At 36.6% G+C, this 15,545-nt stretch overlaps 1 protein-coding gene across 4 annotated transcripts in view; it reads left to right on the top strand.

Moving 5' to 3' along the window:
• Positions 1-15,545, top strand: part of FHIT (fragile histidine triad diadenosine triphosphatase) — a 512,422-nt gene that overhangs the window by 99,613 nt on the left and 397,264 nt on the right. The gene's annotated exons all lie outside the window — the stretch shown is intronic.

Genomic DNA, 15,545 nt, shown 5'->3' with positions numbered 1-15,545 from the left:
ATTGTGCATCTGCCACTTGATCCAAATACACATATGTACATGCTACTGTATATATACATTCAAATACATCTATAAAAATAACTGTGTTACTCTGACCATTTAAAGAGGGAATCTGGTAGGAGGGAATCTTAATAGGCTTGCTAAGAGTCATAATTTTAATTTGTTTCTCTCAGGTATCATTGGATTGTATCATATGATTCCTTTGCTTTATCTACTCTGCATTTTTCTCTTGGTCTGCTTGTATTTTCTTTTAAGAATTCTGGTAGCATTAGCTTTTTGAAGCTAATATTAGGATTCTCTGAAGGAGAAATTCCTGTCATGAGCAAGACAGGGTCATCAGCCTGCAGTGAATCCAAATATTGGGATTTAGTTGAAGAACACACAGAATTAGAGCTTTTAGTCTCCTTGCTTATGACACTTGCTCCCTGCTAGCATTGTGCTCACATGGTCTTGGCTTCCCTTTCCTGGGACATCACTGCTGCTCTGGGAAGGTTGGAGAGAAAGTTTTATCAGGTTGTGGCACCACTGCCTGCAGCTCCTGCTCTTGGGCATTGCTGGCCAGGGCATCACCAGGCATTCAGATCCATGCATCTCTCTGATCTTCAGGAGCTTCTTTTTTATGGGATCACTTCTTCTGTGAGACCACTGCTTCTACTGGGGAACCCTTCCTTTCAGCTTCCTCTACTTTACAGCACTTCAAGCTCTCTGGTTTAGCAATCTGTTTACCAGTCCTGTGTGCAAAAGCACAGTGTGTCTGCAGCCTCCTCCTTTGTCCTGTCTCATGTGTCACTCTTAACTGGAGGATTCAGGACGTCATTTCTCTTCCATGATTTAAGAAAATTTCTAATCAGTTCATGCAGATTCCAAGTACCAGGCTTCTACTTGAGTGTTTAGAAATTAAATTTAGTACATTCCCTTCCCCAGACATGTACATTGTTATCTTCTGCCCATTAGCAGTACCTGTAAACTTTTCTTTCTGGATGTAAAAGTTCTCCATTTAATTGGTAAATCATAGCTTTGCCAAAGGAACAAAGGATTTAGTATTATTTTATTGTTTGGCTGTTGATTGGTTGTTGTTGTTTATTTTTTTCTGTTTGGTCTGTTTTTTTTATTTGTTTTCCTGTTTCCAGAAGTGTGTGCCTCCTTATGTTGCATCATTTTCCTAATTTCCTAGTGGGGTTTTTTGTTCATCTTTTTGTTTACTTGTTTTTTACTTTGTTTTTTTTTTTTTTTTGTGGGAGATTCTGCAGGGAGATTCTTCTCATTTTGAAGCATACAGAGCTCTAAGCACCAAAAGTAAGTTTTCCCTAATTATAAATTACCACCAGATTGATAAGCTCTGCTGCATCTGGTTTTTGGGCACTGGAATAATTTAGCTTTGGTTGCTTAATACTATATTTTGGAGCTAGTTTAAAAAAAAAGAAAAGAAAATTAAACCTCCTATGTGCTTGGATGAGCTGAATGTAATTTTTAGAACTGTTTAGTATGCAATAATTAACATTCATACAGGTCTTGCAAGAAAATATGGAAGGTAATCTGTACTCTGGAATACAGCAAACTGGAAATAAAATAGATTATTATCATGTTCTGTAGTAATGAAATAAACTTGTTTTATAAATATAAAACAAAAGAATAGATAAAGCATGGCTGGTACTTAAAAGAAACTGCAGGTCTGGCTGATAATAAAGAACTGCTGAAGAGCAGTTCATCCTTGGGAAACGATTACCCTGTCATCCAGCCAAGGTCAGTGGCACATTCAGTTAATAGCTGCATCAAAGGCAGAAGCACGGATTAAAGAAATACCATAAGTCCAAGTCAGTTTGGGCAGAATCTAAAAAAAACAGGGAGTTTGGAGGGTCTCTCTTTGCCTTCTCAGTTTTTGCATTAAGTTTAATGGTCCTTTGTGAAGGAGAATCCAGGAAAATCAAATCTTGGTTGCGTTGTGGGAATGCCAAGAGACTGTAGCTAGGAGGCAAACATCTGACTTTCTGCATAAAGTCAGTATGTCAGTAAATCTTGAATTAATGCTCCTGAAATGAATTTGACTACTAATAGTTGTCACAAAATAATAGTGGAAATCTTTGTCCACAAAAGCAGAACATTCCCAGTGCTGTTAACGTGGATGTGTGGCCAACATGAATGTGCCCTGGGAAGATGGACTGAACAACCAGTGCTGTCACATCCACTACTTGTACATACATTAAAGCACTAATTTTATTTGTGTCCTAAGCACAAAGGTTTTAGAAGTTAAATATAAAGTTAAAAGATTTAAATAATCCCTTCTTTTGTGCCCCACTGCCCCAACAGTAAACCAGAAATCCTAACTGGTGCTTTTCTAGCTGTTTAATTTATAGATTATAAATCATTCTTCTCATAACTTGCCTTGAAGTGTAACTTTTGAACTTCAATATACACCATGATACTGTGTTTGCTACATGGGTGAACAGTTGGCTGAGACAAGGTAATATGATTTAAAGCTGTTTGCACTTGCCTACTTTAATAAAAAAGAAAAATAGCAACAGAAAATGTGACTAAAATAGTACTGAATGATCTTAAGGCAAGATGATACCGTTACCATATGAGAAACCTTGTTTCATGTCACAGGGGACCATTGGGAAGGCTCCTGCTGTCTGTACCCTTTTAAGGCAAATAAACTATCATGTTGACTAATGTTTTGTATTTCCTTCCACTTGTTTATGTGTATTCCCCATGTCTATTTGTTGTACCTGTTCAGATTGGAGCAGGTCTAAGACAGAAACCATGCTGCTTTTTTTGTCTCAGTTCACTGCAGTGACTCTGGGCACCTGTTTGAGTCCTTGATGTAATGTTTTTTCAGGGACTTCTTCCTAGACATAGACCCTTACATTTTATTTAGTATGACTTGTGGAGTGTGAAGTTTCAGGTTTATTTTCTGGCTGCTATTTTTTTAAAAGTTTCATGAACTTTGTGAAGTAAAATGAGTTTTTAATTTTTTTTTTTTTTTTTTTAAAAAACCAGTGGATATGCTATGAAGATAGGAAGGAAATGTGACGAAGTTAACCAAAGCTGTCAGCTCTTATTACTGGAGCATTATTTGTATCGATTTTTAAAGTGTTTACTAAAACATAGGGACTGTTTATCCTTTTCTAGTCTGTAGTCACCTAACCACTGAAGTCAAGAAAGATGCGTTTTGTGTAAGTTATAGTAAGAACAGTAGATTCTTTATTGTTGAATATTACAGTATCTGGTAAGAAGTTTATTTTCCTAGGTTGAAAAAGAAATTAGCAGTTGGTAATTGCCTCTGTTTAAAATACTTTATGAAACTTTGGCAGCTTTTCCTGGCTATCTCTGGACTGCTGGTAATTTTTGATGTGAGTTTTGGTTAAAACTCTATGTAAACTTATTTCTGTAAATCAAATTATCACAGTATCACAATGTTTAGGCTGGAAGAGACCTCCAAGATCATCCAGTCCAACCTCTGACCAACAGCATTAACTACTAAACCATGTCCTTAAAAGCATGACTCTAATTCAGTTCGTTTGCTTAAGGACTGAGAGGTTACTTTATTCTCTTAGTTTTGTTACATATGCATTTTTTTGGAATTCTGTATATGCTTATTAAAATAAGACTGCTTGATTTTACATAAGTTATTGCCAGTCTTGCAAACCTCCAAATCTGTTGAGTACTCAATGCATAAGGAGTTCTGCAGGGTTTCCAGGATCGAGTCCTTCCTGAGGCAGACTGCAGCAACTGCATAATTAAGACAACCAGAGTGCAGCACTTTAGCTTGGGAAACACCCAAGAATTTTGCACTGATGGAAATGGAAATGATGAGGGTGCACCTTAGCCAGCTCAGGCTATCCCACTGTAACTGCAACAGGGAAAGGAACTGCAGTTCTCATGGATGAGAAATAAAAGTTGGTTTTCTGTGCTTCTAAAAGAGATGATGTTGAGTACAGGCACCTCTGTAAAATTACTGCTGACAACTTTGCAGGAAGAAATAGAAAAGTGTTTACATGAAACATTTTAAAACTAATTAGAATGGAAAGCGTTTTCTAGGTCTGACACAGAAAAGTGTTCTGCTGAACTTTTTTTCTCTCCCTTTCCCATTTATCAAAGAGATTTTTCATCATATTGCACATCTGCAGCCTTCAGAACAAATTCTGGCAAGAGTATTCTGTGTCACCACCAGAAAGAGCCTTAGATATTTCCCCAGGATAGAAAAAAGCCAACCCCTATCAGTTCCTATTTCTCAGACAGAAAGATGCCTTTAACTCTGTAATGAAAGTTTTTATATGTGAGAGGGATTACCAACATCAGGCTGTCCTGTTCTTTGATGTGCCCCAAAAGTATTTCAGCAGAAGGTATTAAAGAATAAATCATGGGATCTGAGTAGCCCCACTAACACATTTTTTTTTTGCCATTAACTAATTTGTGTCAGGATGAATTCCCTCCTTCACTGGGCTGAATATCCCTAAGCCTTGCTGTATGTGTTTCTTCTGCTTCTTAGTTTTGTGTGTTAATCTCATGCATCTTAGTTCACATAATTCCCCTACCCACACAGTTATAGTTAAAAATAAAAAAAACCTTAAAAGCTATGTATTTTGAGTGCTACTGTAGCTGGTCTGCATTCCCCACATTTTGGGATGAATGTTCAGAACAATAAGTTCCCTGTTTTATCCTGAAATAATCTTGACATAAAGATAAATCAATATTAATTATTTATCTTTTTACAGCTATTCCCTTTATGGTAGAAAAATTAATTCACACATGACTTAGGAAACATGTAAGCATGAACTGAAATATAAACACCTGAAAATGATATGAACAGGGAATAGATACATCTGAGGATTAGCCTCAGTTGCACTTCTAGATCTAGACCTCAGGTCTGATATGCTTAAATTTAAAAACTTGAATATTTAGAACTCTATCCTGTCCCTTAGGGGATATTATACCTTTCTGATTTTTAATAATGTGGCAATATATATTAAACAGAGCTCAGTCTTTAGCTTTTCTTGCTGTTTTTTGTTCTTGCCTTGTGATAAAGAAAATGAAGATTCAAGCTTTGCCTAAAGGGCTGCCAGTTGCTTTGCTCTTGATCTCTGTACCTGTTTGCAAGAGGCCAGACCACTGACTGCAAGGCTGTTAAGCTTCTGGGTTGTTCTGTTCTTTGCTTTTCAGTCCCTAAAGAGTATAGTCTCCTGCTAAGACAAATTTTTTTAAAAAATACGTTATCTTATAATAAAAAGCTACATTTTTAACTAGACTTCTGTTTTTAAAAAAAACAAAGATGATCCCTGAGCAGAGGTATTTATACAGTAGTGTAACCATTATAATTGTTCTCTTCAGGCAAAGTGAGACATTTTAAATAATGTTCTTTCCTATTCAAAACTCTGCAGTCATTAGAGTGGGAGGCTTGTGAAGTTCAATTTTGAATTCTAAAGGACTTTAAAGTTTACTTGTGTGTTAGGAGTCATTAGTCTGGACAAGCCATTTTTCTGGCTCTGGATGGGCCTGCCTCATTCTTATGTCTCCCTGAAGTGGTACTGAGCAATGTACATAGGCTTGTTCTCTGTAGGAAGCTTGTTTTTCCTTTTACACTTCTTAGACTTACCTTGGAATGCATTAACTTGGGCAGGTCTGTCAGAATTGCATCCACCTTGCATCCTAAGCAGAGATAGGATGTAGTTACTATGTCCTAGGGTGCCCTTGGAGGAAGGCTTTTTCTGGAGTAACCTTTGTTGGGTCTTGCACCAGCACTGTTGGATGTGAATATGCGTTGCAGAAGTTAACAGCAAAGCACTTTTATTGGTTTTCTTTTTCTCCCGTGTTCATCCAGCCATATATGTGAGCATGCTTCAATCTACATTGAAGATAAAGTGCTGCACTTCTCTGTTGGTTTTGAGTTTGTATCCTTCCTTAAATTTTACAACAGTTTTATGTTTAGAATAGTTCTTAATTCAGCAGAGACTTCAATAAATGTTTGTGTGTTGTCTGGAATAGGAATGGCTTTTTAAAAATATTTTTTCCTAAATTAAAAAAAAAAGTGAATTTCTGAATCAATCTTCTAACTTGCAACTGCATTTTTTCTGCCCAGAGAGATTCTGTGACATATGGTGGTGGCAGTGGCAGCTGAATCTTTGTGAAAATTTACGACTATGCTGTATGTTTTTCATTGGGAATCTAATCTTGAAAATGACCACTGGAAATGAAAGGCTACTGCTCCATGTGCTGGTTTATTCAGCTCTCCCAGGATTAATTAATTTTTCTAGTACTGGTGTTGAGCAATTGTACATAGTGGTAATTTGGTAACTGGTAAGTTGATGGAATTCCAGACAATACATATGTTTAACCATCTGCCTTGTTTGTTTTCACTTGAATAAGCTTCGCCCACTTCAAGCTAAAAATTTTTGGAAGAAGAGGCAGAGAAAAAGCCAAATGTTTGTTTACTTATTTACAAAATGAAATCTTGTACTTAGTTTTAAGTATTGTTTACACTGTAATACTCTTTTTAAATTTTGTTTTGTACCTGATTGCAAATAAAAACATATGTACGATTAGTGATGACATTTGGTGGAGCCTACCAATAGTAATCCTAAACTCTTTAAGTTATATTTTGAATCTAAAAGTAAATTGGGGTTTTTCTGCTTGTGGTGGCAGATTTTTTTTGGCACTGAGAAAAGAGGCTGCAAACCAAGTTTTTAAAAAGGTGCAAAGATAATATAGATTAATGTAGGTTATTATATAAGTGCTGGGCTGGCATTCAAGGTGTTACAGAAATTAAAATTGCATTTTATTTTAATTACAAATTACCTCATTTATTCAGTTCCCTACTATACCTGTCTGCTCAGTGATCACTATCATAACACTAAAATCACCAAAAATATTGGTAAGCCTGCTGTGTACAGCAGAAAGATTGCTTAAAGGAACTATTTCTTAGGTTAGAGAGGAAGTCACCTGTGTGGTCACCTGAAGTCTACCTTCCATAGTCACTGGACAAAGCCGTACAACTTCCCCAAATTAATTAATAGTTGACAGATCTTTCAAAACAACAGCTTACCTTGACTTGTTAAAATTATTCTTGATAGAAATTTACTGCTCTTGGTAATTTATTCAAATAACTTATCATTAAGAGAAATACACTGAACAAAACATGGACTTAGTTTCTAATCTAATCTTTTTAATAGTTAATATTTTCCATCAATGGCAGCTTTTATGCCTCTGTTTCTAGACTGAAGTTCTTTGTGGCTTACAGATGCTTTGGCACTCAAGACACTCCTCAAGCCTTTTTTCAATAAGCAAGATAGGTAGAGTCCTGTGTCCTTTTGTGAAGTATTTTTCCTAATTATTTGTTGTGTTTGTCTCACTTGAATATGCTCCATTATATCCACCTGATTAAAAAAATTAGAGATCCTTGAATGAGGCCTTCTTCCAACTGGGGCTGCATCTGTGCCAAATACAGGCAGTAGTTTAACCTCTGTTTATGTTCTTGAGATTTCCCTGTGTGTGTCCAGTGAGGATGCTAACCCTTTGCTGCAAGTTCTGAGAGAATTCTGATGACTCCAGGTCTCTTCCAAACTGCTGATTCTCAGTGTGGTTCCTGGATATGCAAATATGACAGCAGACTTCTTCTAAAACTTGATGTTTAGCACAGTCTCTGCTTTTCTTTGCTCAGGCTTCCCAGTCAAGCCATCTCCTTGCTTGGCATTGGTGTCCTGCTGTACCTCAGAGCATTTCCAGTCTATTATGCAATAGTTTAATCTGTAGTGATTTGCATTCCTTTTAAATACCAGCTAATTCAATGTTAGTTTTGGGTTTAATGCTAAATTCTGTAGTGTTCAGCTAAATTCTAATGAGTCTGAGCCTTTTGTTGATATCTACTAATGATTTAACTTTGTTTTAATTTCTGTATTTCATGTTTTACATAATTCCAATTTCTTAATGAAAACATCACTTTCTGCTAAGTTGTTTTGTGGAAATATGAATAATTTTGAAGATGCAGCTTTTTTTGTTGCTTTTTTCCAGTGAATTTTTCAAATGCATTTGAAATTTTTTTTCTAGGTTCCAGATTGCTGACTATTTCCCATAAATGCTTCCTGAATTGTAGTAGTTTTAATCTCTTTCAATTGCTTATTAATAAAGATAAATATCAACCATTCCAGTATTTTGCCATTAGCTGGTTTCATGCTAGCAAGAACATAATCACCTGATTTGCCCAATCTGTGGATTTTGGTTTTGCTTGCTAGTTCTCAGAATTATGGGTCACAAGTTATCCAGATCTGTTTCTGCAGCTCTTCATTGTTGAAAGCACAACTGCATCACCTGGCATTTCCTGGAGACTAAAACCTAATGAATGCCTTTGATGTTTTCTGTTTTTCTTTCTGTCAATACTTCTGCCACATACCATGTGAAAGAGTACAAATACTGCTGAAAGTTAATCAGATGACTTAGCAAATTATCTAGTATCATCTTAGAGTTAATTTTGATTGCAAAAGTTGCTCTTTGCCCTGTAAAGGCAGCTCAAAATATTGTGCAAGTAGACAATGAGTTAATGGAATAAATTAGGAGGGGGGTAGTAGTAGATGTCCTTTATTCATCAGAGGAATGGCCAGGAACTATGTATACCAGTTAAGAACTAGATTTTCAAGTTTCCATGATATTTCATACTACTGTTTTTATATATACATTCTGAAAGAATAGGATGAATCTTGACTATGTCATCTTAAATGGGATTGGTGTATCCATTTATAATCCACTTCTTATTCCTCTTCAAGTTTCAGGAACTTTGTTATTTAATCAGTGAAATCTGAGTCAAATACCAGTCTCACACATGGGAGATCCATTCCCATTGACTGCAGGAATAGGCCGTGAATTCTTTCAAGTAGTAAAATAAATTATGGGCAATTTACCTGATATATGTAAATGAAGTGGCACTAAGTGACAGCAGAGAATTCGAGGTCTTAGAGTATTGATGCTGTAAGTAGGATTTCTGATAACATACCTTAAATTGATTCTAGGATGATCGGAATTTTTCCTTCCTGTTGAAAAGGCTTTAGATTGTGCTGTTAAAAAATTAAACCAAAATAAGATGAGAAAGTGATTTGAAATAGTGTTGTTTCAGAAATAAAGTATAGTAACACTTATATCTAATCAATACAATAATTGTATGTAAATGCATACTTATCCACTATAGGATAATAGTTTTAAATGTCTTTAAATGCAAACTGCTGCTGAGGTTGATTGCTGATTTGAGATAATACTTCGCTTGTGTTTAGAAAACAAATTCCTCTTGGGAAATCAGTATTTGTCATATCAGATTCCATACCTTCATTTGTTGGGGGACAGGGTTGCCTCTGGGGAAGAGCTGATCATTCGTATGTTACTGTACTAGCAAGATCTATTTGTGGAATCAAGGACTTCTCAGTCCAGATTCATCCATCTTCCTGCTGCCTTCTGTCTTTTCCCTGAACACCCTGGGTGGGTAAATTCTATGTTCTGAACTTGAGAAGTAATAGCTCTGGCTTCTGGTACCTTGGCTTGTTTCCTGTGTACTCAGTAAATGTTTATGTTTGTGTTCAGTAGGAATAGGGAATACCAGTGTATGGGAAGGGTGAAGGGGCCTAATTAGCTGAAGAGAAGTGTGCTTTGCTGAGGTATTTCTCCATCACAGAAATAATGACAAAATATGAGCAGCAGAACTGCCTCTTTTCCTGGTTTTGTTGTGTGGATATAGGTTTGTGCATGCGTGCACCAAGTGTTAGTAAAATAAGCAGCATATAACTAATATGCTCACTGTTCTTCTGAGTAAGCAAAGCACAAGCCTGGTTTCCTCCTTGTGTCTGTTGGAAGGTAAATCCCCTGCAAAGCAGGGTCAGTGCAGTCTGTTTGCCTCCATGCACAGAACTGCAAGTGTTCACTAAGGGGGAACGTGGCAACTCCCCACGCTGCTTATGAGTTTCAAATCACATTTCAAGGGATGCAGTTGCTTCAGGGATTTGTTGTGAGATTGTAAAATTTTTTCATCTGAGATTACGCATCCCAAATTGCTGATTCTGTGGAGCAGCTTCTTTATCATCAGTGCAAAGATTCTGAAAGCACATTTGTCTGTTTTAGCAGTGCAAGTGTCCAGGGCACAGGCACAACCTGAGAGGCTGCACCTCAGAAAATCTAGAAATGTGGTACCCTGTGCTGTACATTCTGAAGAGATGCGTGTCAAAGTACATTGCAAAAGCAATAATTTTGAGTATTCAGATGTAGGAATACAGATTAGCTATTGCTATAGCAACCTGTATACATTCTTCAGTTAAAAGAATGAATTACAAAATATCAGTCCTAAATCTTAGAGTAAGATCCCGGATTGCATTCTTTAAAGTAAACATATCCATAAATCTCAGCTTGGAATAGACACTCTGCATGTAGAACTGGAATGGTTTGCTGCATTTTAGTAGTTAGCTGTTGAGTCTCACTGTCCATGTAACCATCTTAGGAGTCTGTTACATGCAAGCAAAACAACAAAAGAAAATCTCCACTTGAAAGATTTTATCCAGGAAATGGTCACTTTGGTGGCAGTGGGTTTCTGTGCTGGAGCACTGGAGCAGTGTGGTGCTGAGAAGTGAGCTCATTCCAGGGCATTTTGGGGCCTCGAAGGGGAGCATAGAGAGGACGGGCTGGGTTGCTGAATGGTGGAAGCTTCACTCCATTTATGCAATGCAAAATTAATGTGAGCATGTGTTAAAATAAGAATAAATTGTCAGGATTAATACCAAATAACCTGGTTTAACTCAAGGTAGATCATCAGTTCAATTCCTTCAGAGAGCAGAAGAATAAAAATTAGTTTTTAAAACTTCCTGTCACAGATAATGAAACTTTCAAGGGATGTGATCACCTATTAAACTGCTTCAGTTTGTGAATTTTCAAAGATTTTCTAAGATTTTTTAAGATTTAAGTGAGACAGTAAACAGAATTTGCATGTGTTGCTACATATGTATGCATTCAAGCATCCTGCTACATCAGATAGCAAAATATGAGTTATTTACCTTTTCATACTGCAGAGAAAGTTTTTTTTTTTCCAAGACCATTTAAGAGACAAGTTGGGAGTACTTGATTACAACAATAATGAAAGAACTTTTCTTCAGTGTACTTATAAATACTTTCAGTGAAGGGTATATGGGTACTTCTGCTTGTTTTAACCATTCAGTGGAGCAGTGAAAAGAGATGGGAAGGGACAAGGAAAAGCACAACTTTCCGTGTTCAATGTTTCTGATGTTATGTCAATTAAGTCTTAAAGTTTTTACATATTTTGTTACTATTTCAACTATGTGTGTTTCTCAGCTGTATTTTCCCTTTCTTCCTAAGACCAGCTATTACATGACCCTGTACTTCAGCACATCCTAAGAGATTTTAAATAAACCTTTTCTAAATAAATGAAAGAAAACTAGAAAATTTCCAGGGAAATCCCTTGCTAGATAGCACATCTGTCACTGCATTTCAATCTGTAGTAATTTTCATCAGCTTCCATCAGAAGCTTTGTTCAAAACTCAAATATTTGCTGGAGGCAAATACAATTATTTTAGGGCATATCTGAAACTTTGATCAAGTACCAAATGTTTTACTGTTGAAATTGTAATGTCCCAACTTATATCAACAATGAACTGGTTAAATAAAAAAATAAAAGAAGCACCTGAAATCATGAACAATAATGTGAAAATCTCTGGAGACATTCTGTAAGCAAACTGAAAGAGAAATGACTACACTTTCAAGTACTGATGATATGCAGAGGTGTTTCTCTTCATCCTTAGCTGAAAATGCAGCATACCACTATGTAAATTTGATTTATCCTAATTAAATATTTAGAAGATGTTGGCTTTCTGTTCCCCTTTTGGAGAAGATGGAATATTCTAGGTACAACGTTTTCTGGGTTCATATTACTACGAAGATTGTTATAAATACGTAAGATCTGTTGAGAAAGTGAATGCTGTGAATTTTTGTTGATTTGAAGGAATGTCTTCTAAGTAACCTCTGAAGTCAGATGTTTCAGTTGCATTATAATGGATTTCACTTATCTTGCTAACTTAAAGACTATTGATAATTTTATGCAGATGAAATTAGAGAATTTTCTTTAGATTTCGTACATTCTTTGGGAAATCTGTTTGTTTCAGATGACCAGTAAATATGTGATCACTTTCAAATTATTTAATATTGAAAAAATTAATTTTACCTTGAATGCTTTGTGCTATTTTGGTACTTGAGTTCTAGGAAGCTCCTTCAGGTGAAAGTGGTGGGATCTGGTTGTGATCTCTATTGCTAGGTGCAATTCTTCTTAGATTAAATGTGCAATAATGTCATCTCAATGACTTCATAGGGTCCACTGTCTTGGGTCAGTTGGCAGGACTGTTTCTTCAGGGCTTTTCTGGGGGAACTGTATTCTCAGAGGACTGTTGAATTGATGCCTGCTGCCTTCAGAGCATGTATATGGAGTCTGGAGTTGTCACTGGAAAACACTTTTATATAAACCCTCACAAAATCAGCCATCACCTGCTCCTACAAGGTGCAGAGAGGCTTTCTTGGGGAGACGAGGAAGGCCCTGGAGAGCATGTTGGGGAGATATCTTCTTGATTCCCATGTGCACTTCTAGTTTAATATCTGCCTGATTTATTTTCACAGGAACTAGCAAAGGGAACATATCAGCTGCTGTTATTGTTGAGAATGAAAATTGAATGCCTTTGATAAACATTGAAAGAACAGTCCCTAGGTATATTTTCCCTTCCGAAGTCTCTTATGCTAATGCATAGTAAGTGTTAACAGAAGTAGCACTTGGACAGTTTCAAGCAATTCAATAGAAAATTCAGTAGAAGCCCTGCTGAATTTACCAAGCCTGGGCAAGCTTGGTATTTTATTTTTCTAATGCAATTTTTTTTTTAACCAAGCTTTTTCATTACCACTTGTGCATGGAAATCAGAGATTCACAATGAGATCATAATTCATTCTCTTTATATAAATGTTACACGTACACACTTCATGGAGGGAATGCTATTAAGAATGCAAGAGCAAAGAGTGCTAACATTAAGGGTGGCATTGCAACCTAATTCAGCTTCTCTTATGCATATGCACTATGCTGATGTATTTAATTATAAGAATACATAACACTTTTCCAGATGATCTCTTCTTTACTTGTTACACAAAATGGACAGGGCTCAATTAATGCTCAACTCTTCAAGATGCTGTTTTATCTTAAGTGTTTGTTATTTGGTCCTGAGCCTTATTTACAGTGAATGATTCAGGCCCTGCCCAGAAGTCAAAATTATTAATTTCCTTATAGGCTTTTCTGTGCTGCTCATCACCACTGTATTCAAGTGCATCACAGGTTTTAAATTAAATTTATCTCCACGAAACCCCAGTGAGGGATGTGGTATTATCTCTGTTTTACAGATGGGGAGCTGACACAGATTAAGGTCAGAAAAATTCACTGAATTTGGATGCACATTTTAGGACTTAAGATTAGATTTTTTAGAGCCCTTCAGATCATTTGTGTGTACTGTGTTCATAAACCAGCACTGGCTTCTTCAGCTTCAGGTGTGCTTTTTCTTGTGTCTTCATAGCTTCCTCAGCATCTCATTTGTGTAAACTGAACATTTACATGGCACTGTTGATGGCTAAGGGAAGGTTTGATGTGGTACTTTGTGTAGTATCACACAGGAACTCAGAGCTTTCTCTGAAGGAGGAAAAACTTCTTCAGTGAATTGCCTGCAGAGAAGAGGCAGTAGGTCCTGTTGAAAACTCATATATGATTTTATTATTTAAGACTCATTCGTAATGCTTGAATGTAAATTGGGATTACACAAGACATCTGAATTCTCACCCTTGTCAATTTGATTGTTTGATTTTTTTTGCAATGGAGAAGGATTAATTTGGAATATTGAAGTTCATGATCCAGTTAATTTGGTGAATGAATATTAATTCAGTATTTGTATTGCCTAGAAGGGGGTGTTATTTTTTTCCGTTATAAAAGCTAAGAGAATCTTTCCAAATGTACTTTATTTTCATAACAGATAGCATGTGTGTATTTATGTTTTCATGACTTGGCTTTCTGAATGAAGATTTCAGAAGGGCTCTCCCCATGCTCACCACAAACACACTGAGGCTGGAAAGGCTGAGGTGGGACAGGCAGTGGGGCTGCAGAAGGCACAGCACAAAGTGTCCTGAGAGGGGACAACCAAGGCACAGCTCTTTCTGTGCTGTCTCTTCTCCTCAAAACTGATTCTCTGTGTGTTCCCAAAGGAGGGAGCAGTGTTATGGATGGTGTCTTTCCATGTCTCCCAGCTGGAGGCCAGAGTGGAGCACTGATGACAGTCAGTATGGCCAGAGCTGAGGGATTGTTTCAGGGAGTCCTTGTGTCTCATCTTTGGGGCTCCTCTTGTGGCACTGGTGGGAAGTTCACCATAGAGCACAATCTTAGGGAGGTGGTGATCCTCCATCCTGAAGGATGATCCACCATTGAGTGTATTTATGTGTGTATATATATATAAATATTTCTTTCCTCTATGAAATCATAAATAAATAGCAGAAAGATTCATGAGACAGTCTACCAAAACACTAGTCTTCTTTTTAGGAAAACTTCAGTTGGTGAGTTGTATGTGTAATGTCCACATTTTGTACAAAAAGTTCATTTACATGTACTCAATTTTACTTGTTTTCTCTGTTGGCAGTTTATTTTAAGCCAATTTACTTTATGACAGATATTCTTTTAGGAGTGCTGGCTGCTAAGAGTAGTATAGATAATACAAGGTAACCCCTTTCTACTTCATAGTCCTTTAAAACCTTAAAAACCTTTAAAAAGTGATTTGTGAGTCTTTTTGTTAATTTTGGAGAATTTTGATTAGTAAAGAACCAAGTACTGTAACCAAATAAAAAAGACTTTACTGTATCTTTTAATGTCAACTTGTGCTCTTCTATCAGTCCTTTGTTTACTTAGCCATAGGACTGATATTTCTATGTATTTTTCCAAAGCTCTTTGACTTCTTTAGCTGACAGTTATTAGAGAAATGAAATGTGTCTTGTGTTCAGTGTGGCCCTGCCTATTGCAGTTTCTTTAAACACCTCTGTAGTGTTAGCCTGTGTTTTGCTTGTAAGACAACATTCCTCATAGTTTGCCAAGTGCAGAACTCCTATGGAACTGGAAGGCTACTCTCCATGTAGACACTTGGGAGGTTTTTGTCCTGACTGTGAAGTGCACTTGTTAAGTTAAGTGATCACTTAGTAACAAAAGAAAGTTAATTTTTCAGTTTGGTTCAAGGTCTCTTTTGTTTACAATTACAACCATTTTCAGGCTGCTTAAAACCAGCTGTTCCCAGACCTTAATGGTATTGCTGTGGCCTTACAGCACAACTTGCTATTGGGGAAAAAGTCAAAGTTAGGGAGAACTTTGCCAAGTACAGATACCTACTGGGTAGCTTTTGTGGTACACGTGTATCGTGTACATATTTCAGTAATAAGAACCAGGCATATTACATCCATTATTTGAGGTGCCATGACAGGCCAAAGTTTTTCACTAGAAATAGCCCATTTGT

This window comes from Calypte anna, chromosome 12 (genome assembly GCF_003957555.1).
Source record: "Calypte anna isolate BGI_N300 chromosome 12, bCalAnn1_v1.p, whole genome shotgun sequence".
In the NCBI taxonomy this organism is placed as follows: Eukaryota; Metazoa; Chordata; class Aves; order Apodiformes; family Trochilidae; genus Calypte; species Calypte anna.
The sequence above is the reverse complement of the archived record's forward strand: the minus strand, read 5'-3'. Positions and strand labels throughout refer to the sequence as shown.